This window comes from Arachis stenosperma, chromosome 4 (genome assembly GCF_014773155.1).
Source record: "Arachis stenosperma cultivar V10309 chromosome 4, arast.V10309.gnm1.PFL2, whole genome shotgun sequence".
In the NCBI taxonomy this organism is placed as follows: Eukaryota; Viridiplantae; Streptophyta; class Magnoliopsida; order Fabales; family Fabaceae; genus Arachis; species Arachis stenosperma.
Genome location: NC_080380.1, coordinates 52,092,943 through 52,119,831, shown reverse-complemented (window position 1 = coordinate 52,119,831; position 26,889 = coordinate 52,092,943). Strand labels below are relative to the sequence as shown.

General features: G+C 38.6%; 1 non-coding gene across 1 annotated transcript; it reads left to right on the top strand.

Moving 5' to 3' along the window:
- The first annotated feature begins 10,448 nt into the window (after window positions 1–10,448).
- On the top strand, window positions 10,449–10,556 carry LOC130977724 (small nucleolar RNA R71). The gene has a single exon (XR_009085404.1). It is a non-coding gene; the product is annotated as a small nucleolar RNA R71 (small nucleolar RNA).
- Window positions 10,557–26,889: the final 16,333 nt, after the last annotated feature.

The following is a 26,889-nucleotide window of genomic DNA, read 5'->3' as shown; positions in this document are numbered from 1 at the left end:
TTAAGAACTGTACTCGCAACGTTATTTTTATTATAAATTCTTAATCGGTAATTTTTCGCCCGTCACTGGTGGAGTGCAGAAGCTGGTGAATTAAAAATTTATTAAAATGGTTACGTTGCAAGTATAGTTCTTAACTCACCGAAAATCTGCCTATCAATTTAGAAATATGTCACTGAAAGTTTAAATTAAAATTACTGGGAGTTTTAAGTCCCAGGTCGTCTCCCAACGAGTTGCAGAAAAGTGTGCTGTTTTATTAATAAGATATTCCAAAAAGAGTTGAGCTAAGTAAATTGGGATTTAAATTGAGGAATTTTAAATAATAAAAATAAAAGGCCTTGACTGGGGATTGATTGGTTAGAATCTCTATCATTGATAATTAATAGTTGTTCTGTTTGGTTATCCCTTACTAGGTAAGAGAAAGTCAAATAAGTGGAAATGCCAGATCTGTTCACAAGTTGCAACCCACTTAGTTCAAAGGGATTGGCGTCGGTGACAGGATAGCAATCCAACATTTAACCCAATTACAAATTTTTCTTTCAATCCTTCCAACTCAAGAGTTCTTTTTAATCAACTCCCCATCAAGTAATGAAACTACTCACGCATTGTAAATAAAGAATCCATAGCACATGAAAGGGAATTAAAAGAAGACATGATTATTAGAATGGAAATTAAATTAAAAAGAAATAATCCTTGCATTAATTAATCACAAAAGTATCTGAATGACACAATTGAGCATAACAAAGAACATGGAAGAATAAACCCAAGTTAAGAGAACAAACTAGAGTGATGAAGTCTTGATGAGGAAATAACTCTTGTTAAGAGAACAAACTAGAGTGATGAAGTCTTGATGAGGAAATAACTCTTCTCAATGTTCCAATGCTAAGATCAATTGAAAATTAAAATTCTCAAAATATAGAGAGAAAAACCTAAGAGAGTGGAAAACTAGATCTAAAACTACTCAATGAATGTCTCTGTTGTTTCTGCATATTCTCTTACTCTAGTCTGCTGTTCCGGGCCTAAAACTGGGCCGAAATAGGGTCCAAAGTCGCTGGTTTCAGATTCTACAGTTTATGCAGATCGCGCATGTCACGCGATCGCGTCGTCCATGCGGACGCGTCGCTGGTGCTTTTCCTCTTCACGCGTTCGCGTCGTCCACGCTACCGCGTTGCTTGTGCTTTCCAATCCACGTGGCCGCGCAAGCCATGCGGTCGCGTCACTGCAATTCGCGCTCCTTCGCGCGGTCACGTGAGCCATGCGACCGCGTCACTTTTCGCTGGTTATCTCCTCAAATTCTTGTGTTCCTTCCATTTTTGCTAGCTTCCTCTCCAATCTTCGTCTCATTCATGCCCTATAAAGCCTGAAACACTTGACACACAGATTACGGCATCGACTGGAATAAAGGAGAATTAAGATTAAATAATTAAAGTCTCTAGGAAGCAATTTTCAAACATGTAATAAATTCAGGAAGGAAATCTAAATGCATGCTAAATTGATGAATAAGTGAGTAAGGATCATGACAAAACCACACAATTAAACACAATATAAACTATAAAATAGTGGTTTATCAACCTCCCCACACTTAAACATTAGCATGTCCTCATGCTAAATTGAAGGAGACAAGGAAATAAGTATGAACATGCAGAAACTCATGAAATGCAATGCAATCCTACATATATAAATAGATGAAACTATATGATTATTATCCACTTGATCAAAAGTAAATAAGCCCTTCAAAACAATTACAAATCAAATTCCACTAATTCTATCATCATATAATAAAACTGATAAAAGTGCAAGAAGATAGCTTATGAAGGCCGGAAACATGAAAATTCAAGCATTGAACCCTCACTGATAATGTATGTATGCTCTAATCTCTAGTGTATAGGGTAATCACTCTATTCTTCTCTAGTCATGCTTTCTAACTTTTGTTTTTCTCCTAACCAATCAACAACAGTTAATATACCAATGCAAACATCATGAGGTCTTTTCAGGGTTATAATGGGGCCAAGGTGCAGGTAAGGATATACATATGGCTAAGTGAGCTTTATAAATTGAATCTTTAATTAACCTAAGCTCTCACCTAATATACATATATTCTATATACTTTTAAATTCATGCCTAGCTACCCATAATTCCCTTTTTCAACCCATACTCATGTTTCAACCTTGTATTTTAATTCTATCATATGTGCATTGATCTTTGAATTCTGAATAAATAAAGCTTATCAATGCACATAGATTTTTCATTCTTATATTTTCACATGAGTGGGTATCCAAATTTCCTTTAAGTTTTCATGACACATTCCCTTAACAACTTCTGTTCCCACAATTTCCCATACTTAACTAGCACACACAATTCTATCTTAAGCTAACCAAAGATTCAAATTGGGATATGCAATTATTTTTCAGCTTAAGATTAGTAATGTGGTAAAATATAGAACAAATGGGGTTTTAAAGGCTCAAAGTGGTTAACAAGGGTAGTTGAAAAGGGTAGGCTTGATTTGGATAAGTAAGTTTAAACAAATAATGGCCTCAATCATGTGCAAGCATGTAAATATAATAAATATTGGACATATAAGATAAAACAAAATATAGATTACAATCATAGAGAAGTAAACACACAAGAATAAAATAATTATGGTTAAATAATGTAACCATACATAAAGGCTCAAATCTTTCACAGGTTGTATGTTCTTTAGCTCAAATATCATGTTCCAAATACAACTCAAGCAGATTTATCATAAAAATTTTGAAAAATTAGTGAAATTTTGTTCCAAAGATAGAATTTTAAAGGAAACTTATTGTCTTTTCAATCAAGTAAAACATGCATGCAACTATCCTAACCTATGCAATTTATTCTATTCTATAAAAGAAAGAAAAATCTAACTAAAATATCCTAATTATTGGTGTCAGGGAAGAGAATTTACCTCCGAAAGTCAGGTACTGACCGACCTCCCCACACTTAAGGCTTTGCACCGTCCTCGGTGCCATCTGTCAGGAACAGGGGTGGGCTGGTGGCAGTATCTCCACAGTCGGGATCATCATGGCTCCCGGTGCTGGTAATAGAAGTGGAGTCCGGGGTGTCTGAGTCTCTGAAGCGTCCCTTGAGTAGCTCCTTGAGGTGTTTGAATCGGCGCTCGTTACGGCGCTCTCTCATCTTTGCTTTCTGTTCATGCCGATCCAACTTGTCAAGTATCTGCTGGAGCAATTTCTCAGTGGTAGATGCTTGTGGTGTTGAAGAAGGAATATCTTCTACCGGCTCAGGAGGCTGGCTTGTAGTGGTTGCTGAAAGTCGGAGGTATTTCCCGTTAGGGACATATTGATCATCCCGTGGAAACATGACTTTGGTGTCCCCAGCTCTGCAGGAGACTCCGGCTGCTGAGACAAGATTTGAGACCAAGGCGGGGAAAGGTAAGTTGCCCGCAATTTGTACATGCTCCATAGCATGCCGGATGTGTCTTGAGAGATTCAGAGGTTGGTCTGTAAGGATGCACCATAGTAGAACAGCCATGTCCGCAGTGAAGGAGGACTCATGAGTGCTCGGGAAGACGTAATGGGACATGATTTGTGCCCATACGCGAGCCTCCAAGGTAAGTGCGGAAGCCAAGATTCCCTTAGGGCGGTTGCGGTGGTATCTGTAGATCCAACGGCTGCCAGGTAAAGCAATGACTCTGAGAACGGAGTCCCAGTCAAATTGGTATTTTTGGCGCTGAAGGGTGGCTTCTTGAAAAGCGTCCATTCCTGCTGGAATAGGGGGAAGACTCAGAACTTGCTGAATGGCCTCTTCTGTAATGGGGACTTGCTTCTGCCGGACATAAACAGACTGCAGGGTCGTTATGTAGAAGTTGGAGTAGAACTCAACTACCCAAGAAAGATTGACCTGCCTTGGCTGTCTCCGTAGGAAACCCTATTGTCTTCGCTCAATTTGCGGCTCAACAAAGGTGGCAATATTGGGCGGGAGGATGAGAAGATATTCATTGTTATAGTTCTTTTCTGCTAGGATAGGGAACATCTGCTCACAGTAGCGATTAGGAAATCGCGCAGTGTCCTTTGCTGGAAAGGCTTTCTCTTTGTCGTCAACCTTTATTATCCTCTTAACTCTTTTTGTTGAGGGCTTGACTGCGGTTGAAGAAGGCTCTGCCACTAATGCTCTTTTGGTTCATCTTCTTGCTGGTGGTTTGGAAGTAGCTTTCTCTTTTCCTTTCTTGGTGGCCATCCTGAAAGAAGGGAAGAGAAAGGAAATTAAATTCAAAGAGATAGAGCAAGGAAGAGGGTATTGTAAGTGATAGTCAATGCACAATAAAGATAAATGGCATGAACACATGGTCCGGATTACATGTGAAAAGCTCATCAATGGAAATATAGCAAGTGCATGTAGGACACTGGAATGCAAGAGGTTTATTGGCATGCAGGCAAAGGCATGAGTAGCATATATCAAACATTCAATGTCCAAGTTAGGTTACCATTTGTAACAAACTAACTATCACGTTTGTATTAACAATTAAATGTAATTAATAAAATATGAAAGGGAATTTGTGAAAAGCAAGCATTGCAGAGTAGAGTAAAGTAATGTAGAAAAGTGCATAGTGCTATATGGGCTTTTTCACAAACACATGGCATGCATGTTAAACAAGATATAAAAAGTATGAAATTGAACATGCAAGCAATCCCTTAAATAGGAGAAAAATAATTGTCAAACAATTTCCAATAATCCACAAGCATATAATGAGGAATGATGACTCAAAAGGTTTCTAACACCATGTAAAAGGAAAAAGAAGAAGAAAGAAAAATAAAGATTTAAAAAGAAAAAGAAAAGAAAAAGAAAATAATAATATATATACATAATATAATAAGAATTATAGAAAAGAGAAGAAGGAAGAAGAAGGTAAAACCTTGTTAATGGTGGTGAGAGAGATAGAGAGTGAAAGGTGAGGTAAAAGGGAAAAGGGAGAAAGAAGAAAGAAGGGGGAAAAGAAAAAATAGGGTTTCGAGGAGAGAAAGAAAAAATTGTGCTGCTGACACGAGTGCAGCCTCGCTCCAGCACAACTCTCTGTTCAATATAATTCAATTGCCAAATTAAGGTGACGCGATCGCGTGGGTCATGCGATTGCGTGAGTGTGCATCAGAAATTAATTGACGCGGCCGCGTCGGCGATGCGGTCGCGTGACCAGGATTGTGCTTCCAACACCAATCCAGCACCACTCTCGCACAATATAGCATTGTGCGCCCTTTTACGTCGAAAATGCAGGGCACGCGGCCGCGTGGAGCACGCGGTCGCATTGGAGGCCATGATTTCCATGCGACGCGGTCGCGTGGAATAATTTGTGCCTTTGGCACGACTCCAACGCTGTTCCTGCGTAACTTTCTGTTCATTTTTATTTTTCTTCACTCCCCCTGCCACGCGGACGCGTCGCTTGTGCGATCGTGTCGCGCGGCGAAATTTTTTTTTTTAAGATAAAGACATGTAATTGAAAGAGCACGAAAGCACTAATAAAGAGAAGAGTTATTTAAAGAAGAAAAACTAAAAGTGAAGAAAAGAACGATCATACCGCGGTGGGTTGTCTCCCACCAAGCACTTTGCTTTAACGTCCGTAAGTTGGACGCTCCACTAGCTCAATCTGTTGCTATGTGGGGAGCTTCCAGGCGGAAGATATCAAGCTCCTTGCTCTTCTGCACCTTCTCACCATGGTATAGCTTCAGGCGGTGTCCATTAACCTTAATAAGTTCAGAACTTGAAGGATGGCTTAGGTGATAAACTCCGTACGGTTCAGCCTTCTCTATTCTGTATGGACCTTCCCATTTTGATCTCAACTTACCAGGCATGAGCCTCAGTCGAGATTTGTAAAGGAGAAAAAAATCTCCAGGTTGGAACTCTCTCTTCTTGATGTTTTGAACATGCACAACTTTCATTTTTTCCTTGTATATTCTGGAGTTCTCATAAGCTTCTAGGCGAAGGTTCTCCATTTCCTGCAGTTGTAACTTTCTTTCAGCTCCAGCATTCTCAATCCCCATGTTGCACTCTTTAACTGCCCAGAAGGCTCTGTGTTCGATTTCAACTGGGAGATGACAAGCTTTTCCATAAACTAAGCAGAAAGGACTCATCCCAATGGGTGTCTTATATGCTGTTCTATAGGCCCACAGTGCATCTTGTAGTCTGGTGCTCCAGTCTTTTCTGTGAGGCTTTACTATCTTTTGCAAGATACGTTTAATTTCTCTATTTGACACCTCGGCTTGCCCATTAGTTTGGGGATGGTAAGCTGTTGCAACTTTATGGATTATCCCATGCTTCTTCATCAATCCTGTTAGTCTTCTGTTACAAAAATGGGTGCCTTGATCGCTCACGATCGCTCGTGGTGATCCAAAGCGGCATATAATATGGTTTTTCACAAAGGAAACAACAGTGTTAGCATCATCAGTGCGGGTAGGAATTGCTTCCACCCATTTGGAAACATAATCTACAGCTAATAATATATAAAAATATCCACTAGAATTTGGAAATGGACCCATGAAGTCAATGCCCCAAACATCAAAAATTTCACAGAAAAGCATATATTGTTGAGGCATCTCATCCCTCTTGGATATGTTACCAAATTTCTGGCATGGGTGACAAGATTTACAAAACTCAGCAGCATCTCTAAAAAGAGTAGGCCACCAGAATCCACAGTCTAAGCTCTTTCTAGCTGTTCGTTGAGGGCCAAAATGTCCTCCACTTTCAAATGAGTGACAGGCCTCTAAAATGGACTGGAATTCTGATTGAGGTACACAATGTCTAATTATCTGGTCAGCGCCACATCTCCATAAATATGGGTCATCCCATATATAATATTTAGACTCGCTTTTCAGCTTGTCTCTTTGATGTTTAGAAAAATGTGGAGGAAATGTGCGGCTAACTAAATAATTAGCAACAGGTGCATACCAAGGGACTACCTCAGATACTGCTTGCAGGTTGTCAAAAGGAAAATTATCATCTGTAGGAGTAGAATCATCCTTAATATGTTCAAGGCGACTCAAGTGGTCTGCAACTAAATTTTGATTACCACTCCTATCCTTGATTTCTAAATCAAATTCTTGTAACAGCAGTATCCAACGTATAAGTCTTGGTTTGGATTCCTTTTTAGCCAATAGATACTTTAGAGCTGCATGGTCTGAATACACTACTACTCTAGTACCAAGTAAATAAGCCCGAAATTTATCCAGAGCAAAAACAATAGCAAGTAGCTCTTTCTCAGTAGTAGTATAATTGGACTGGGCAGTGTCTAAAGTCTTAGACGCATAGGCAATAACAAATGGATTCTTACCTTCACGCTGAGCCAGTGCTGCTCCTACTGCATGGTTGGAAGCATCGCACATGATTTCAAATGGCTGGCTCCAGTCGGGTCCTCTCACAATTGGAGCTTGAGTTAGAGCAGTCTTTAGCTTATCAAATGCTTATTTGTAATCTTCACTGAACTCGAACTCAATATCCTTTTGTAGTAATCTGGATAAGGGAAGTGCTACCTTACTAAAGTCCTTAATAAATCTCCTGTAGAAACCTGCATGGCCAAGGAACGAACGGACTTCCCTCATAGAAGAGGGGTAAGGTAAACTAGAAATAACATTCACCTTTGCTGGGTCTACAGAAATGCCATTATTAGATACCACATGTCCCAATACAATCCCTTGCTTTACCATAAAGTGGCATTTTTCGAAATTCAATACAAGGTTTGTATTAATACATCTATCTAATATTTTAGATAATCCATCTAAGCAAAGGTTAAAAGAATCACCATAAACGCTAAAATCGTCCATAAAAACTTCCATACAGTCCTCAATAAGATCAGAGAAAAGACTCATCATGCACCTTTGGAAAGTAGCTGGTGCATTACACAAGCCAAAGGGCATTCTCTTATAAGCATAGGTCCCAAAAGGACATGTAAAAGTAGTCTTTTCCTGATCCTCAGGAGCTATATGAATCTGAAAATAACCTGTGTAACCATCTAAAAAGCAATAATGTGATTTACCTGACAGGCAATCCAGCATTTGATCAATAAATGGAAATGGATAGTGATCCTGACGAGTAGCTTGGTTGAGACGCCTGTAATCAATGCAGACTCTCCAAGCATTCTGAACTCTAGTTGCTATGAGCTCTCCATGCTCATTTTTCACTGTGGTGACTCCGGACTTCTTGGGCACCACTTGTACTGGGCTTACCCATTCACTGTCTAAAATGGGATATATGATACCGGCCTCCAATAGTCTGGTCACTTCCTTTTTGACAACTTCCAAGATGGTAGGATTTAATCTTCTTTGTAGTTGACGGACAGGTCTTGCTCCCTCTTCTAAAAATATTCTGTGCTCGCATATTTGAGGGTTGATTCCCAGTATGTTTGCCAAACTCCACCCTATTGCCTTCTTATGCTTCCTCAACACATCAAGTAGTTGTTCTTCTTGTTGAGAAGTCAGTTCTCTTGCAATAATAACCGGAAGCTTCTGCTCATCCTCAAGGTAAGCATATTTGAGATGTGGAGGGAGAGGTTTCAATTCTAACTTTTGATCATGGACAAGCTCTGGGTTATCTGGGGCTTGTGAAAATGGCGAAGTGTCCTCATTGTCAGTTAAGAGGGTCCCCACACTTGGACCTTGTCCAGTGTGCCTCTCTTCAAACTCTTCCTTTTGAACTTCAGCCACACTTTCGTCTATGACATCACACTGGAAGATAGAACGATCTTCTGGGGGGTTGTCAATGACTCCATTTAGATTGAAGATTACTATGCGGCCATCTATTTCAAAGGATTATGTCCCTGAAAAAGCATCCGATTTGAATTTTGATGTCTTCAGGAATGGTCTTCCAAGTAGGATTGATGATGGCTTATCTGAATCATTATGGGGCATCTCCAAGATATAAAAATCAGTGGGAAATGTGAGCCTTTTAATGTTCACCAAAACATCTTCAGCAACTCCAGCCACTGTAATAATGCTTTTATCTGCTAACACAAAACGAGCTGCCGACCTTTTTAAGGGAGGGAGCCTTAAAACATCATATATAGACAAAGGCATTATACTGACACATGCTCCTAAATCACACATGCAATCATTAATTACTACACCACCAATAGTACAACCAACTACGCAAGGACCTGGATCACTACATTTTTCAGGTAATCTTCCCATTAAAGCAGATATAGAACTACCTAAAGGAATAGTTTCTAATTCATTAATTTTGTCTTTATGGATACACAAGTCTTTTAGAAACTTTGCATATTTAGGTACCTGCTGAATAACATCAAAAAGGGGAACAGTTACCTCAACCTTTTTGAATATTTCTACCATTTTAGGATCAGGTTCCAGCTGCTTCCTAGGCTTCCTTGCAAGTTGTGGAAATGGAATGGGAGTAGTGTTTTCTGTGGTGCCTGCACCCTTTTGTGCTTCTTCCTGTGGTTGAGCTATCTCTTCTTCAACTATGTCCTGTATATGCTCTTCCTCTTCAACATCTTCGATTTCTACCACCTCTTCATCTGAGGCGTATTCTGGTGAGCTTGGTTCCTCCTGATTCCTCTCCTGCAGTGTGGTTCCGGACCTTAGGGTGATGGCATTAATGCCTCCCTTTGGATTGGGTAATGGTTGAGAGGGGATTCCAGCGGTGCTTGAAGGTTGGTTACTGGAATTTTGTGCTGAACCAAGTTGTGTCATAAAAGCTTGCAGAGTAGAGGTGAAACCATTCAGACTGGCATTAATACTGTTCACAATGGTATTTTCCATGGCCAGTTGTCTTTTCTCAAAAGCTTGTAATAATTCTTCATTAGAAGATACAGAAGAATGAGTAATTTGGGGGGTTTGCTGCTGATTGTTCGGTGGTCCTTGGTTTTGCCTTAGGTGAGGTGCTCGGTATGGTTGATTTTGCTGCCTGTTGTTGTAATTATTCCACCTCTGATTTCCCTGATTATCTCTGCCTCCCCTATTATTGTTGTCCCTCCAATTCTGGTTTGAATTGTCCTGCCATCCATGGTTATTATTTCCACTTTGATTGTACCCTTGGTTGGGGCGGTCATAGAAGTTGTGAGTGGATGCCACCATGTTGTCTTCTTGTTGGAGCTGCGGGCATTCATCAGTGTAATGGCTGTAATCAGCACAAATTCCGCAAATTCTTTGTGGGACTAGTTGTTGGTTTTGCTGCGGTTGGGTTTGCTGAGCTTGTTGATTTAACTGTATTTGCTTCAGCAGTTTGGTCATTTCACAGATGCTTCGATTTAGAGCAACAGTCTCTATGCCAGAAGATACTTCTACAACGGCCCTTGAATGGCCTTGCTTCTGTCTGTGGTTCCGAGTAGATTCAGCTAAATCACTGATCAATTGCTAAGCTTCATCAGTGGTCTTGTACTTCTTCATAGACCCATTGCTGGCACTTTCTAATGTGGTCTTATCTTGGGGCCTCATACCTTGTGTGACATAGCTGAGTAGCACGATCTTGTCAATCATGTGGTGGGGGCATGCTTCCAGAAGATTATTGAAGCGCTCCCAGTATTCAAAGAGAGTCTCATTGTCATCCTGAACAATTGTAGAGATATCCTTCCTCAGTTTATCCGTAACTTCAGATGGGAAGAATTTCTCCAGGAACTCCTTTCTGAGTGTATCCCAGTTGGATACGTTTTCTAGAGGTTGAGTGTAGTACCACTCTCTTGCTTTTCCCTCAAGAGAGAACGGAAAAGCTTTTAGCAGAATTGAAGTTTCATCAGCGCCATCACGCCTGACAGTAGAACAGGCTGCCTGGAAATCTCTCAAGTGCTTGATAGGCTCTTGAGCAGGTAGGCCATGAAACTTGGGCATCAAATTTAGCAGTGCGGTCTTTATTTCAAAATCCGTAGCTACCGCTGGATGATGCGCTTGAAACGGTTGCAGTGTAAAATCAGGAGCTCCTTCCTCCTGAATGGTAACTCTTCTAGCTACCATGTTTTCTGCACGTAAAACAACCGAATCTGTAGAACGGGGGCTGGTTTCTTCCTCAGATTCACTTTCAGATCTGCCCTCAGAGCGGACTAACCTACGCTGTTCTCGCCTTATTCGTGAAATTGTTCTTTCAATTTCAGGATCGAATATTAGCAAGCGCGGATCAAGAAGTGAACGTGTCATTTGACAGAAGAAACACGCAGCTCATAGTAGCAAAATTAAATAAAATGCAAATAAATAAATTCTAATTAATAAAATAAGCACTCTATTGCAACTCCCCGGTAACGGCGCCAAAAATTGATGGAGTGCAGAAGCTGGTGAATTAAAAATTTATTAAAATGGTTACGTTGCAAGTATAGTTATTAACTCACCGAAAATCTGCCTATCAATTTAGAAATATGTCACTGAAAATTTAAATTAAAATTACTGGGAGTTTTAAGTCCTAGGTCGTCTCCCAACGAGTTGCAGAAAAGTGTGCTGTTTTATTAATCAGATATTCCAAAAAGAGTCGAGCTAAGTAAATTGGGATTTAAATTGAGGAATTTTAAATAATAAAAATAAAAGGCCTTGACTGGGGATTGATTGGTTAGAATCTCTATCATTGATGGTGTGATTGTAAGATTAATTTATAATTAATAGTTGTTCCGTTTGGTTATCCCTTACTAGGTAAGAGAAAGTCAAACAAGTGGAAATGCCAGATCTGTTCACAAGTTACAACCCACTTAGTTCAAAGGGATTGGCGTCGGTGACAGGATAGCAATCCAACATTTAACCCAATTACAATTTTTTTTTTCAATCCTTCCAACTCAAGAGTTCCTTTTAATCAACTTCCCATCAAGTAATGAAACTGCTCACGCATTGTAAATAAAGAATCCATAGTACGTGAAAGGGAATTAAAAGAAGACATGATTATTGGAATGGAAATTAAATTAAAAAGAAATAATCCTTGCATTAATTAATCACAAAAGTATCCGAATGACAAAATTGAACATAACAAAGAACATGGAAGAATAAACCCAAGTTAAGAAAACAAACTAGAGTGATGAAGTCTTGATGAGGAAATAACTCTTCTCAATGTTCCAATGCTAAGATCAATTGAAAATTAAAATTCTAAAAATATAGAGAGAAAAACCTAAGAGAGTGGAAAACTATATCTAAAACTACTCAATGAATGTCTCTGTTGTTTTTGCATATTCTCTGACTCTAGTCTGCTGTTCCGGGCCGAAAACTGGGCCGAAATAGGGTCCAAAGTCGCTGGTTTTAGATTCTGCAGTTTATGCAGATCGCGCATGTCACGCGATCGCGTCGTCCATGCGGACGCGTCGCTGGCGCTTTTCCTCTTCACGCGTTCGCGTCGTTCACGCTACCGCGTTGCTTGTGCTTTCTAATCCGCGCGGCCGCGCAAGCCATGCGGCCACGTCACTGCGATTTGTGCTCCTTCGCACGGTCGCGTGAGCCATGCGATCACGTCACTTTTCGCTGGTTATCTCCTTAAATTCTTGTGTTCCTTCCATTTTTGCTAGCTTCCTCTCCAATCTCCGTCTCATTCATGCCCTATAAAGCCTGAAACACTTGACACACAGATTACGGCATCGAATGGAATAAAGGAGAATTAAAATTAAATAATTAAAGTTTCTAGGAAGCAATTTTCAAACATGTAATAACTTCAGGAAGGAAATCTAAATGCATGCTAAATTGATGAATAAGTGAGTAAGGATCACGACAAAACCACACAATTAAACACAATATAAACTATAAAATAGTGGTTTATCAGTCATATCCCTACAAGCAATCATTCAGAAGTGACCATTGACAAAGCCATCATGATTCATTGCATCATGATTGGAAGTGAGGTGGAGGTACATGAGGTAATACCTCAAGAGTTGTACAAGAAAGTTGAAAAGCCTTCCACCTTTGCAAGGTTAGCATTCCCCCACCTTATCTGTCATCTATGCAATTCAGCTAGAATTGTTATAGAAGGAGACATCTCCATTGATGAAGACAAGCCTATCACTAAAAAAAGGATGGAGAAAGCTAGAGAGCCAACACATGGACCACAGCAAGAGCATGTGAAGCTGCCTCAACAAGAAATCCCTGAGATACCTCAAGAGATGCATTTTCCTCTCCAAGGCTATTAGAACCAGTTGGATACTTCTTTAGGAGAATTAAGCTCCAACATGGACCAACTGAGGATGGGACATCAAGAGCATTCCACCATCCTCTATGAAATTAGAGAAGACCAAAGGGCCATGAGAGAAGATCAAAGAGTTATGAGGGAAGAACAACAGAGGCAGGGGTGTGACATAGAAGAAATCAAGCACTCCATTAGATCATCCAGAAGGAGTAGTAGTCGCCATCACTAAGGTGGATTCATTCCTTTTGTCCCCTATTTCCTATGTTATTTTTCTGTTTTCCATGCATTTGGTTTTATTATCTGTTTCTAGTGCATGATCATCTTTATTTATGTCTTAAGGCTCTAAAATATTCCATGCATCTCTCACCTTGCTTAAAAGAAAATTTTATTTGAAAAAAGAGAAGTAAGATGCATGAACTTATATATTAAGAATAGTTCAATTGTTTTGATGTGGTGGTATTACTTTTATTTTCTAAATGCATGAATGAATAGTGCATATTTGATATTGGAGTTAAGAATATTGGCTCTTGAAAGTATGATGATAAAAGTGAAGTATTATTGGTAATCTGAAAAATGCAAAAATTGATTCTTGAAGCAAGAAAAAGCAGCAAAAAGCAATAAAAAAAAATTTGGTGTATATGTGAGAAAAAGCAAGTAGAAAAAGAAAGAAACATAAAAAGCCAATAGCTCTTAAAACCAAAAGGCAAGAGTAAGGATCCAAGGCTTTGAATATCAATGGTTAGGAGGGCCTGAAAGAAACACAATCTTGGCCTAACAGTTCAAATAAGTTGCATCCCTAACTATATGCTTGTGGTGTGAAGGTGTCAAGTGAAAAGCTTGAGACTTAGCAGTTAAAGTCGTGATCCAAAGTAAAAGAGTGTGCTTAAGAACTTTGGACACCACTAGCTGGGGATTCTAGCAAAGCTGAATCACAAACCGAAAGGGTTCACCCAGTTAAGTGTTTGTGGCATTTATGTATCTGGTGGTAATACTAGAAGACAAAGTGCTTAGGGTCACGACCAAGACTCTAAAGCAGATGTGTTCAAGAATAAAAAAAAAAACTGAACAAGGAGAGTCAATAATATCATCTAGATTCTAAGTTCCTAAAGATGCTAATCATTCTGAGCTTCAGTGGAAAGTGAGATGCCAAAACTATTCAGAAGCAAAAAGCTAATAGTCTCGCTCATCTAATTGAAATTGAGCTTCATTGAAAACTCTGAGATTCATTTTATCCTTCTCTTCTTTTTAATCCTACTTTGTTTTTGGTTGCTTGGGGACAAGCAAAAGTTTAAGTTTAGTGTTCTGATGAGCAGATATTTTATACGCTTTTTGGCATCATTTTCATATAGTTTTTGTTATCATTTGTTTACATTTTATTATATTTTCATAGGTTTTAGTGCAAAATTCATATTATTAGATTCTACTTTGAGTTGTTGTGTTTTATGATGATTTCAGGTATTTTCTAGCCGAAATTGAGGAGTTTTGGCAAAGTCTGATTCAGAGACAGAGAAAGGACTGCAGATGCTATCAAGATCTAACTTCTATACACTCGAAGGAGCCTTTGTGGAGCTACAGAAGTCCAAATGGCACGCTCTCAACGACTATGGAAAGCTAACATCCAGTATTTTCTAGAAATAGATAATAGTTCATACTTTGGTTTGGAAATGAAGGTCCAAAACTGGCGTTCAACGCCAGCCACCAGCCCCATTCCTGGCGATCAACGCCCAAAAGGGGGTGGCTGGCATCCAACACCTAGAAGGGGGACCCAATCCAGCGTTCAATGCCCCTAAAGGGTACTAGCTCGTGGAGACACTTCAAGCTCAGTCCAAACACTCACCAAGTGGGCCCGGAAAGTGGAATTTCGCACCTCTAAGTCTAGTCTGTCATATTTCTGTAATTCTTAGTTATTATATTAATATATATAGAAAATCGATCACCCTTGTTAGAGATCTTTCCCCATTCGAAACTTTCATTACTATTTTCTATACAGTATGAGTCACTAACCTCCTAAGGTTAAGGTTAGGAGCTCCGCTGAGTTTCATGGAATAATAATATTACTGTTCTATTTCAATATTTCTAATTTTATTCTCTTATGCATCCTCGTTCTTCATCTTATGAATTGAGGGTGACCTGTGACAATCACCCTTGTTCTACATGGGTTCCGTGTGAGTCCTAATCCGGATAGTATTGAACCAAAGCTAGAGATTGCATTGCAGATTCAAATAGAGTACCTGGGTAACTTTGCATATGTGCATGAAATCCCGTTTACCGTGGTATGTGAAGTTTCTATGGCACTAAGGATAGAGTCAGAGAAGCAGTGTTCTCTGATCCGGAAGATCTGCCTTGTCTCTGGCACCTTGAGTAACATCATGAAGGGGAGTGGATTACTTAGAGCTTCATCCTCTGCTACAGTGAGAAGTGTAGAGGTGGCTTGATGAGAGGACATGAGTCACTTACAACATGGTGGATTGCTGCAGTGGAGGAGGTTAACTTGATGAGAGGACATAAGTAAATCACTTACGGCTGCCATTGAAGGAATCAAAAAGTTATTGAAGTAGACAGTAAGAAAAGTTAATCCTGAAAGACAAAGTATCTTCGAAGCCTCAACCATTCTCATACCATTGATTTCACTCCTATCTAGTAACATTTTATTTATTTATATGCTTTATGCATTTTCTCGTGACAACTATATTTTCTATCCGCCTAACTAAGATCTGCAATGTAACTATTGTTTGCTCAAACCAACAATCCTCGTGGGATCGACCCTCACTCACCTGAGGTATTAGTTGGACGACCCGGTATACTTGCCGATCTATCTGTGTGAAACGTCCGGAGTCAGTTTCGTGCACCAGCTTTCACGTGGGTGTTGAAGGAGAAGAGAGAGTTTGGTTTCGATGGTGTGGTGTTTGGTTCAGAAGCAAATGGAACTTAAATTAGTTAAGTAGTATCTAAGTGAATGATTGGACTTGGGTGCGGACCACCGATTTAGGCTTGTGATTGTTCGTTGGCCAATTTTCTTGCTCTTCTTTCATGCAATTCAGTCACTTATTCTTTGGATTAAGAGTTGTGGTATGAATGCTTGGTTTAAGCTGAACTATGTTGAGTTTCATTAGTTTGTTGGGCCTGTTTTTCTTGCTTCTTAGGCTAGTGTGATTAAATTAAAATCCTGCACACTAAGCAAACTAATCACATATATAATTGGCTTTTAATCCAATAATAATGTTTATTCATTATTTTTAAAATGTTGTTAGTTTTTCAAATTCAACAGTCTCCCTATTGATGAGATATATTATGAAAAGAATTGAAAAAAAAATAAGAAGAGTTTTAGAAACTTCCCTTTGATGTTTCCTTTTATTTGAAACTCTCCCTTTTCTTTTGATCATTAGGCTCCCCTAAATGTTTGCATTTTTCAACCTAATATGAACAAAGTTTACATAGAAATAATGTCAAACATCCAATAATTTTATAAGTAGTTTTATCAGAGAGAACCTGTTTGATCATTAGCCAATATTTACAAGGTTATGTATCCATTAAAAATTATCAACCAGCTTTAAAACATTAATCAGAGCTACTAAGTCAAAAACTCAGATTCCAAACATAGCCTGATCAATAAACAAGTATAATCAATATTCACAATCAGAGCACAATCAATGCAATATTCATAATCAGAGCTGTAAATAATAATGATAAGAACAAAAACTGTAACCTGCCTCAAGCATCATACCAAGTGAACAAAATTGAACTCGAACAACTTTATCGGCAAGTGCACTGGGTCGTCCAAGTAATACCTCAGGTGAGTGAGGGTCAATCCGATGAGGATTGTTGGATTGAGAAAGTTGTGGTTATCCTGCAGATCTTAGTCAGGAGAATAGAAGGATAGTTGTTGTTGTTGAATGCGCATAAAAGAAAGCAGTAAAGAATTAACGTGAAAACAATAATAAAAAATCAATTAAGGCTTTGGAGATGCTTTATCTTTCAGGATCAATACGTCTTACTGGCTACTTTAACAATGAATGATTCGTTCTATGCCAAAGTTGTAAGTGATTAACTCATGTCCTCTCATCAAGTTAATCTCCCCGAAACCATAGCAAAACTGTAAGAGATTAACTCATGTCCTCTATCAAGTTAACTCATGGTTATTTACTATGGCCGAGGATGAAACCCACACAATTCATTCTCCTTTATGACTGATGAGCGGATAATTTATACGCTTTTTGGCATTGTTTTTAGGTAGTTTTTAGTAAGTTCAAGCTACTTTTAGGGATGTTTTCATTATTTTTATGTTAAATTCACATTTTTGGACTTTACTAGGAGTTTGTGTGTTTTTCTGTGATTTCAGGTAATTTCTGGCTGAAATTGAGGGACTTGAGCAAAACTCTGAAAAGGGCTGACAAAAGGACTGCTGATTCTGTTGGAATCTGACCTCCTTGCACTCAAAATGGATTTTCTGGAGCTACAGAACTCCAAATGGCGCGCTCTTAACGGCGTTGGAAATTAGACATCCAGAGCTTTTCAGCAATATATAATAGTCCATACTTTATTCGGAAATTGACGACGTAACTTGGCGTTGAACGCCAAGTACATGCTGCTGTCTGGAGTTAAACGCCAGAAACACGTCATGATCCGGAGTTGAACGCCCAAAACACGTTATAACTTGGAGTTCAACTCCAAGAAAAGCCTCAGCTCGTGGATAGACCAAGCTCAGCCCAAACATACACCAAGTGGGCCCTGGAAGTGGATTTATACATCAATTACTTACTTCTGTAAACCCTAGTAGCTAATTTATTATACATAGAACTTTTTACTAGTGTATTAGACATCTTGGGACGATTAGTTCTCAGATCATGGGGGCTGGCCATTCGGCCATGCCTGGACCTCTCACTTATGTATTTTCAACGGTGGAGTTTCTACACACCATAGATTAAGGGTGTGGAGCTCTGCTGTACCTCAAGTTTCAATGCAATTACTATTATATCCTATTCAATTCCATTTATTCCTATTCCAAGATATACGTTGCACTTCAACTTGATGAATGTGATGATCCGTGACACTCATCATCATTCTCACCTATGAACGCGCGTGACTGACAACCACTTCCGTTCTACCTTAGGCCGAGCGCATATCTCTTAGTTTCCCCAACAGAATCTTCGTGGTATAAGCTAGATAGATGGCGGCATTCTTGAGAATCCGGAAAGTCTAAACCTTGTCTATGGTATTCTGAGTAGGATTCTGGGATTGAATGACTGTGACGAGCTTCAAACTCCTGAAGGCTGGGCGTGATGACAAACGCAAAAGAATCAAGGGATTCTATTCCAACCTGATTGAGAACCGACAGATGATTAGCCGTGCCGTGACAGAGCATTTGGACCTTTTTCACTGAGAGGATGGGATGTAGCCATTGACAACGGTGATGCCCTACAAACAGCTTTCCATGGAAAGGAGTAAGAAGAATTGGATGAAAGCAGTAGGAAAGCAGAGATTCAAGAGGAGCACATCATCTTCATACGCCTATCTGAAATTCCCACCATTGAATTACATAAGTATTTCTATCCTATTTTATTTATCTTTTAATTATCTAATTTCCCATAACCACATGGATAAGCCTGACTGAGATTTACAAGATGACCATAGCTTGCTTCATACCAACAATCTCCGTGGGATCGACCCTTACTCACGTAAGGTATTACTTGGACGACCCAGTGCACTTGCTGGTTAGTTGAGCGAGACTGTGAAGTTAATTTTGGACCATGGTTCTGTGCACCAAGTCTTTGGAGCCATTACCTTGGATTGTTGAAGTGAAAAGAATGAATCACGATTTCGCCCACCAAGTTTTTGGCGCCGTTGCCGGGGATTGTTCGTGTATGGACAACTGACGGTTCATCTTGTTGCTCAGATTTGGTAATTTTTATTTTATAAAAAAAAAATTTTCGAAAATCTTTTTAAAATCTTCTCCCTATTCTCGAAAATTATTCAAAAAATTTTTAATATGCATTCTAGAGTTTCATGAAGCATGTTGAAGCCTGGCTGGCTGTAAAGCCATGTCTAAATTCTTTTGGGCTGAGGCTTCAAAACCATCTTCATAGAGGCAAGCTAATTTGATTATTAGCTGTATGCTAAAGCTTGGCTGGCCATTGGCCATGTCTAGTGTTTTGGACCGGGGCTTTCACAAAAGCTTGGCTGGCTATTAAGCCATGTCTAATTCCTGGACTGGAGCTTTAAACTAACATTGCGAAGATTTCTGGAATTCATATTAAAAATTTTGAATTTCTTATTTTATTTTTCCTATATCTTTTACGAAAAAATCAAATAAAATACAAAAAAAATTAGAAAATCATAAAAATCAAAAATATTGTGTTTCTTGTTTGAGTCTTGTGTCAAGTCATAAGTTTGGTGTCAATTGCATGTTCATCTTTTTCTTGCATAAAATTTTCGAAAAATTCATGCATTCATATTGTTCATCATGATCTTCAAGTTGTTCTTGATGAACTTTCTTGTTTGATCTTCATATTTTCTTGTTTTGTGTTGTATGGTGTTTTTCATATGCATTCTTGCATTCATAGAGTCTAAACATGAAAAATTTCTAAGTTTGGTGTCTTGCATGTTTTCTTTTCTTGAAAATTTTTCAAAAATATGTTCTTGATGTTCATCATGATCTTCAAAGTGTTCTTGGTGTTCATCTTGACATTCATAGTGTTCTTGCATGCATCATGTGTTTTGATCCAAAATTTTCATGCATTGAGTATTTTCAGTGTTTTTCTCTCTCATCATAAAAAAATTCAAAAAAAAAATCAAAAATTAAAAAAATATCTTATCTTTTTAAATCTTATCTTTTTAAAATCTTTTTCAAAAATCATATCTTTTCCATTTTTTCATCATTTTCGAAAATTTCAAAAATCTTTTTCAAAATATTTTCAAAATCTTTTTCTTATCTTTACATCATATTTTCGAAAATTGCATCAAAAATTAATGTTTTGATTCAAAAATTTCAAGTTTGTTACTTTCTTGTTAAGAAAGATTCAAATTTTAAGTTCTAGAATCATATCTTGTGATTTCTTGTGAGTCAAGTCATTAATTGTGATTTTAAAATTCAAATCTTTTTCAAAACTAATTTCAATCTTATCTTTTCAAAACCATATCTTTTTATCATATATTTTATATCATATCTTTTTCAAAATTTTATCTTTTTCAAAAACTTGATTTTAAAATATCTTTTCTAAACTTCTTATCCTCTTATCTTTTCAAATTTGATTTTAATATCTTTTTCAACTAACTAATTAATTTTTTGTTTGTTTCTTATCTTTTTCAAAACCACCTAACTACTTTTCCCTCTCTAATTTTCGAAAATACCTCCCTCTTTTTCAAAAATTCTTTTTAATTAATTAATTGTGTTAAATTTTAATTTTAATTATATCTTATCTTTAATTTTCGAAAATCACTAACCCATTTTTCAAAATTATTTTCGAATTTCTCTCCCCCTCATCTCTTTCTATTTATTTTATTTATTTACTAACACTTCTCTTCACCTCTCTTTATCTCCAATCACTGCCTCTATCCTCACCATTGTGATTGGATTCTCCACTTTTATTCCTTTCTTCTTCTACTAACAATAAGGAACCTCTTTACTGTGACATAGAGGATTCCTCTTTCTTTTCTTGTTCTCTTCTTCCCTATATGAGCAGGAGCAAGGACAAGAACATTCTTATTGAAGCAGATCATGAACCTGAAAGGACTCTGAAGAGGAAGTCAAGAGAAACTAAAAATCAATAATTCAGAGAAACCTCAAAAAAAAAGAAGAAAAAAAAAGAGAAAAAGGAAAGACAAAAAGCTTCCACCTCCGAGTCATGGGAGATGGAAAGACTTATCTAAAGGGTTTATAGCTCAGTGGTAGAATATTTGACTGCAAATCAAGAGATCCCTGAGATACCTCAGGGGATAAATTATCCTCCACACAACGATTGGGAGCAAATAAGGATAAAAACACCAAAATCACTAGGGATCATGCAACAGAAGCAAGGAAGAGACATAAAGAAGCTCAAAAAGCACCATTGGATCTTCAAAGAAGGCGCCACCCTCACTCAGGTGGACTCATTCCTTGTTCTTATTTTCTCTGCTTTTTCGGTTTTTATCCTTCATGTTTATCTATATTTTATGTCTCTACTTCATGATCATTAGTATGTAGTAACTATGCCTTAAAGATTATGAATAATTCCATGAATCCTTCACCTCTCTTAAAAGAAAAATGTTTTAATTCAAAAGAACAAGAAGTACATGAATTTCAAATTTATCCTTGAATTTAGTTTAATTATATTGATGTGGTGACAATACTTCTTGCTTTCTGAATAAATGCTTGAACAGTGCATATGTCTTTTGATCTTGTTATTTATGAATGTTAAAATTGTTGGCTCTTAAAAGAATGCTGAACAAGGAGAAATGTTATTGATAATCTGAAAAATCATGAATTTGATTCTTGAAGCAAGAAAAAGCAGTGAATGGCGAAAAAAAAAATAAATAAAAAATAATTGGCGAAAAAAAATATTTTGAAAAAAAAGAGAAAAAGCAAGCAGAAAAAGCCAATAGCCCTTAAAACCAAAAGGCAAGGGTAAAAAGGATCCAAAGCAAAAGAGTGTGCTTAAGAGCTCTGGACACCACTAACTGGGGACTCTAGCAAAGCTGAGTCACAATCTGAAAAGGTTCGCCCAGTTATGTGTCTGTGGCATTTATGTATCCGGTGGTAATACTGGAAAACAAAGTGCTTAGGGCCACGGCCAAGACTCATAAGTAGCTGTGTTCAAGAATCAACATGCTTAACTAGGAAAGTCAATAACACTATCCAAAAGTCTAAGTTCCTAGAGAAGCCAATCATTCTAAACTTCAAAAGAAAAAGTGAGATGCCAAAACTGTTCAGAAGCAAAAAGCTACAAGTCCCGCTCATCTAATTATAATTAATATTCATTGATATTCTGGAATTTATAGTATATTCTCTTCTTTTTATCCTAATTGATTTTCAGTTGCTTGGGGACAAGCAACAATTTAAGTTTGGTGTTGTGATGAGCGGATAATTTATACGCTTTTTGGCATTGTTTTTAGGTAGTTTTTAGTAAGTTCAAGCTACTTTTAGGGATGTTTTCATTAGTTTTTATGTTAAATTCACATTTCTGGACTTTACTAGGAGTTTGTGTGTTTTTCTGTGATTTCAGGTAATTTCTGGCTGAAATTGAGGGACTTGAGCAAAACTCTAAAAAGGGCTGACAAAAGGACTGCTGATTCTGTTGGAATCTGACCTCCCTGCACTCAAAATGGATTTTCTGGAGCTACAGAACTCCAAATGGCGCGCTCTCAATGGCGTTGGAAAGTAGACATCCAGAGCTTTCCAGCAATATATAATAGTCCATACTTTATTCGGAAATTGACGACGTAACTTGGCGTTGAACACCAAGTACATGCTGCTGTCTGGAGTTAAACGCCAGAAACACGTCATGATCCGGAGTTGAACACCCAAAACACGTTATAACTTGGAGTTCAACTCCAAGAAAATCCTCAGCTCGTGGATAGACCAAGCTCAGCCCAAACATACACCAAGTGGGCCCTGGAAGTGGATTTATACATCAATTACTTACTTCTGTAAACCCTAGTAGCTAATTTATTATAAATAGAACTTTTTACTAGTGTATTAGACATCTTGGGATGATTAGTTCTCAGATCATGGGGGCTGGCCATTCGGCCATGCCTAGACCTCTCACTTATGTATTTTCAACGGTGGAGTTTCTACACACCATAGATTAAGGGTGTGGAGCTCTGCTGTACCTCAAGTTTCAATGCAATTACTATTATATCCTATTCAATTCCATTTATTCCTATTCCAAGATATACGTTGCACTTCAACTTGATGAATGTGATGATCCGTGACACTCATCATCATTCTCACCTATGAACGCGCGTGACTGACAACCACTTCCGTTCTACCTTAGGCCGGGCGCATATCTCTTAGATTCCCCAACAGAATCTTCGTGGTATAAGCTAGATAGATGGCGGCATTCTTAAGAATCCGGAAAGTCTAAACCTTGTCTATGGTATTCCGAGTAGGATTCTGGGATTGAATGACTGTGACGAGCTTCAAACTCCTGAAGGCTGGGCGTGATGACAAACGCAAAACAATCAAGGGATTCTATTCCAACCTGATTGAGAACCGACAGATGATTAGCCGTGCCGTGACAGAGCATTTGGACCTTTTTCACTGAGAGGATGGGATGTAGCCATTGACAACGGTGATGCCCTACAAACAGCTTGCCATGGAAAGGAGTAAGAAGAATTGGATGAAAGCAGCAGGAAAGCAGAGATTCAAGAGGAGCACAGCATCTTCATACGCCTATCTGAAATTCCCACCATTGCATTACATAAGTATTTCTATCCTATTTTATTTATCTTTTAATTATCTAATTTCCCATAACCACATGGATAAGCCTGACTGAGATTTACAAGATGACCATAGCTTGCTTCATACCAACAATCTCCGTGGGATCGACCCTTACTCACGTAAGGTATTACTTGGACGACCCAGTGCACTTGCTGGTTAGTTGAGCGAGACTGTGAAGTTAATTTTGGACCATGGTTCTGTGCACCAAGTCTTTGGAGCCATTATCTTGGATTGTTGAAGTGAAAAGAATGAATCACGATTTCGCCCACCAATGACCCTACTCGAAATGCCACAAACAAGGTCAGCTCTTCTAGATCGTAGAATGATGCTCTATGATTATAGCCTTAGCGCCACAAGAACCTCATCACCTGTATCTAACTAGATTATATGTCACTTATCCTCGATTAGTGGTGTGCGAAATTGTGAACTATACTTTTTCACAACTCTCATAATCCCTGGTAATGGCTCCAAAAACTTGGTGCGCTCAATACCATGGCATTACACAACTTCGCACAACTAACCAGCAAGTGCACTGGGTCGTCCAAGTAATAAACCTTACATGAGTAAGGGTCGATCCCACGGAGATTGTTAGTATTGAAGCAAGCTATGGTCATCTTGTAAATCTTAGTCAGGCAAACTCAGATATATATGGTGATGAACGAAAATAACATAAAAGATAAAGATAGTGATACTTATGTAATTCATTGGTAGGAACTTCATCGTTGAAAATACATAAGAACAAGGTCTAGGCATGGCCGAATGGCCAGCCTCCCAAATTGAGTTCAATCATAAAACATGATCAAAAAGCTCCCTAATACAATAGTAAAAGGTCCTACTTATAGAAAACTAGTACATAGATGAGTAAATGACATAAAAAACCACTTCCGGGCCCACTTGGTGTGTGCTTGGGCTGAGCAATGAAGCCAATTTCGTGTAGAGACTCCCCTTGGAGTTAAACGCCAGCTTTAGTGCCAGTTTGGGCGTTTAACTCCCAATTAGGTGCCAGTTCCGGCGTTTAACGCTGGAATTTCTTGAGGTGACTTTGAACGCCGGTTTGGGCCATCAAATCTTGGGCAAAGTATGGACTATTATATATTGCTGGAAAGCCCAGGATGTCTACTTTCCAACGCCGTTGAGAGCGCGCCAATTGGGCTTCTGTAGCTCCAGAAAATCCGCTTCGAATGCAGGGAGGTCAGAATCCAACAGCATCTGCAGTCCTTTTTAGTCTCTGAATCAGATTTTTGCTCAGGTCCCTCAATTTCAGCCAGAAAATACCTGAAATCACAGAAAAACACACAAACTCATAGTAAAGTCCAGAAAAGTGATTTTTAATTAAAAACTAATAAAAATATGCTAAAAACTAACTATATCATATCAAAAACATACTAAAAACAATGCCAAAAAGTATACAAATTATCCGCTCATCACAACACCAAACTTAAATTGTTGCTTGTCCTCAAGCAACTGAAAATCAAATAAGATAAAAAGAGGAGAATATGCAATGAATTCCAAAAACATCTGTGAAGATCAGTATTAATCAGATGAGCGGGGCTTTTAACTTTTTGCCTCCGAACAGTTTTGGCATCTCACTCTATCCTTTGAAATCCAGAATGGTTGGCTTCTTTAGGAACTTAGAATCTAGATAGTGTTAATGATTCTCTTAGTAAAGTATGATGATTCTTGAACATAGCTATTTATTGAGTCGTGGCTGTGGCCCAAAGCACCCTGTCTTCCAGTATTACCACCGGATACATACATGCCACAGACACATAATTGGGTGAACCTTTTCAGATTGTGACTCATCTTTGCTAAAGTCCCCAATTAGAGGTGTCCAGGGTTCTTAAGCACACTCTTATTTGCCTTGGATCACAACTTTATTTCTTTCTTTTTCTTTCTCTCTTTTTTTCGGTTTTTTTTTTTCTTTTTTTTTTCGTTTGCTTTTTCCCCTTCCTTTTTTTTTTTTTTTTTTTGCTTTTTCTTGCTTCAAGAATCATTTCTAATGATTTTTCAGATCCTCAGTAACATGTCTCCTTTTTCATCATTCTTTCAAGAGCCAACATTCATGAACCACAAATTCAAAAGACATATGCACTGTTCAAGCATACATTCAGAGAACAAAAGTGTTGCCACCACATCAAAATAATTAAACTATTATAAAATTCAGAATTCATGCAATTCTTTCCTTTTCAATTAAGCACATTTTTATTCAAGAAAGGTGATGGATTCATAGGACATTCATAACTTTAAGGCATAGACACTAAGACACTAATGATCACAAGACACAAACATGGATAAACATAAAGCATAAAAATCGAAAAACAGAAGAATAAAGAACAAGGAAATCAAGGAACGGGTCCACCTTAGTGATGGCGGCTCTTTCTTGCTCTTGAAGATCCTATGGAGTGCTTGAGCTCCTCAATGTCTCTTCCTTGTCTTTGTTGCTCCTCCCTCATGATTCTTTGGTCTTCTCTAATTTCATGGAGGAGAATGGAGTGTTCTTGATGCTCCACCCTTAGTTGTCCCATGTTGGAACTCAATTCTCCTAGGGAGGTGTTTAATTGCTCCCAATAATTTTGTGGAGGAAAGTGCATCCCTTGAGGACTCTCAGGGATCTCATGGTGAGAGGGGTCTCTTGTGTACTCCATCCTTTTCTTGGTGATGGGCTTGTCCTCATCAATGGGGGTATCTCCTTCTATGTCAACTCCAACTGAATAACAGAGGTGACAAATGAGATGAGAAAAGGCTAGCCTTGCCAAGGTGGAGGTCTTGTCCGCCACCTTATAGAGTTCTTGGGCTATAACCTCATGAACCTCTATTTCTTCTCCAATCATGATGCTATGAATCATGATGGCCCGGTCTATGGTAACTTCGGACCGGTTGCTAGTGGGAATGATTGAGTGTTGTATGAACTCTAACCATCCTCTAGCCACGGGCTTGAGGTCATGCCTTCTCAATTGAACCGGCTTTCCTCTTGAATCTTGCTTCCATTGTGCGCCCTCTTCACATATGGTTGTGAGGACTTGGTCCAACCTTTGATCAAAGTTGACCCTTCTAGTGTAAGGATGCTCATCTCCTTGCATCATAGGCAAGTTGAACGCCACCCTCACACTCTCCGGACTAAAATCCAAGTATTTCCCCCGAACCATAGTGAGATAATTCTTTGGATTCGGGTTCACACTTTGGTCATGGTTCTTGGTGATCCATGCATTGGCATAGAACTCTTGAACCATCAAGATTCCGACTTGTTGAATGGGGTTGGTAAGTACTTCCCAACCTCTTCTTCGGATCTCATGGCGGATCTCCGGATATTCACCCTTTTGAGTGAAAAGGGGACCTCGGAGATCACCTTCTTCAAGGCCACAACTTCATAGAAGTGGTCTTGATGCACCCTTGAGAGGAATCTATCCATCTCCCATGAC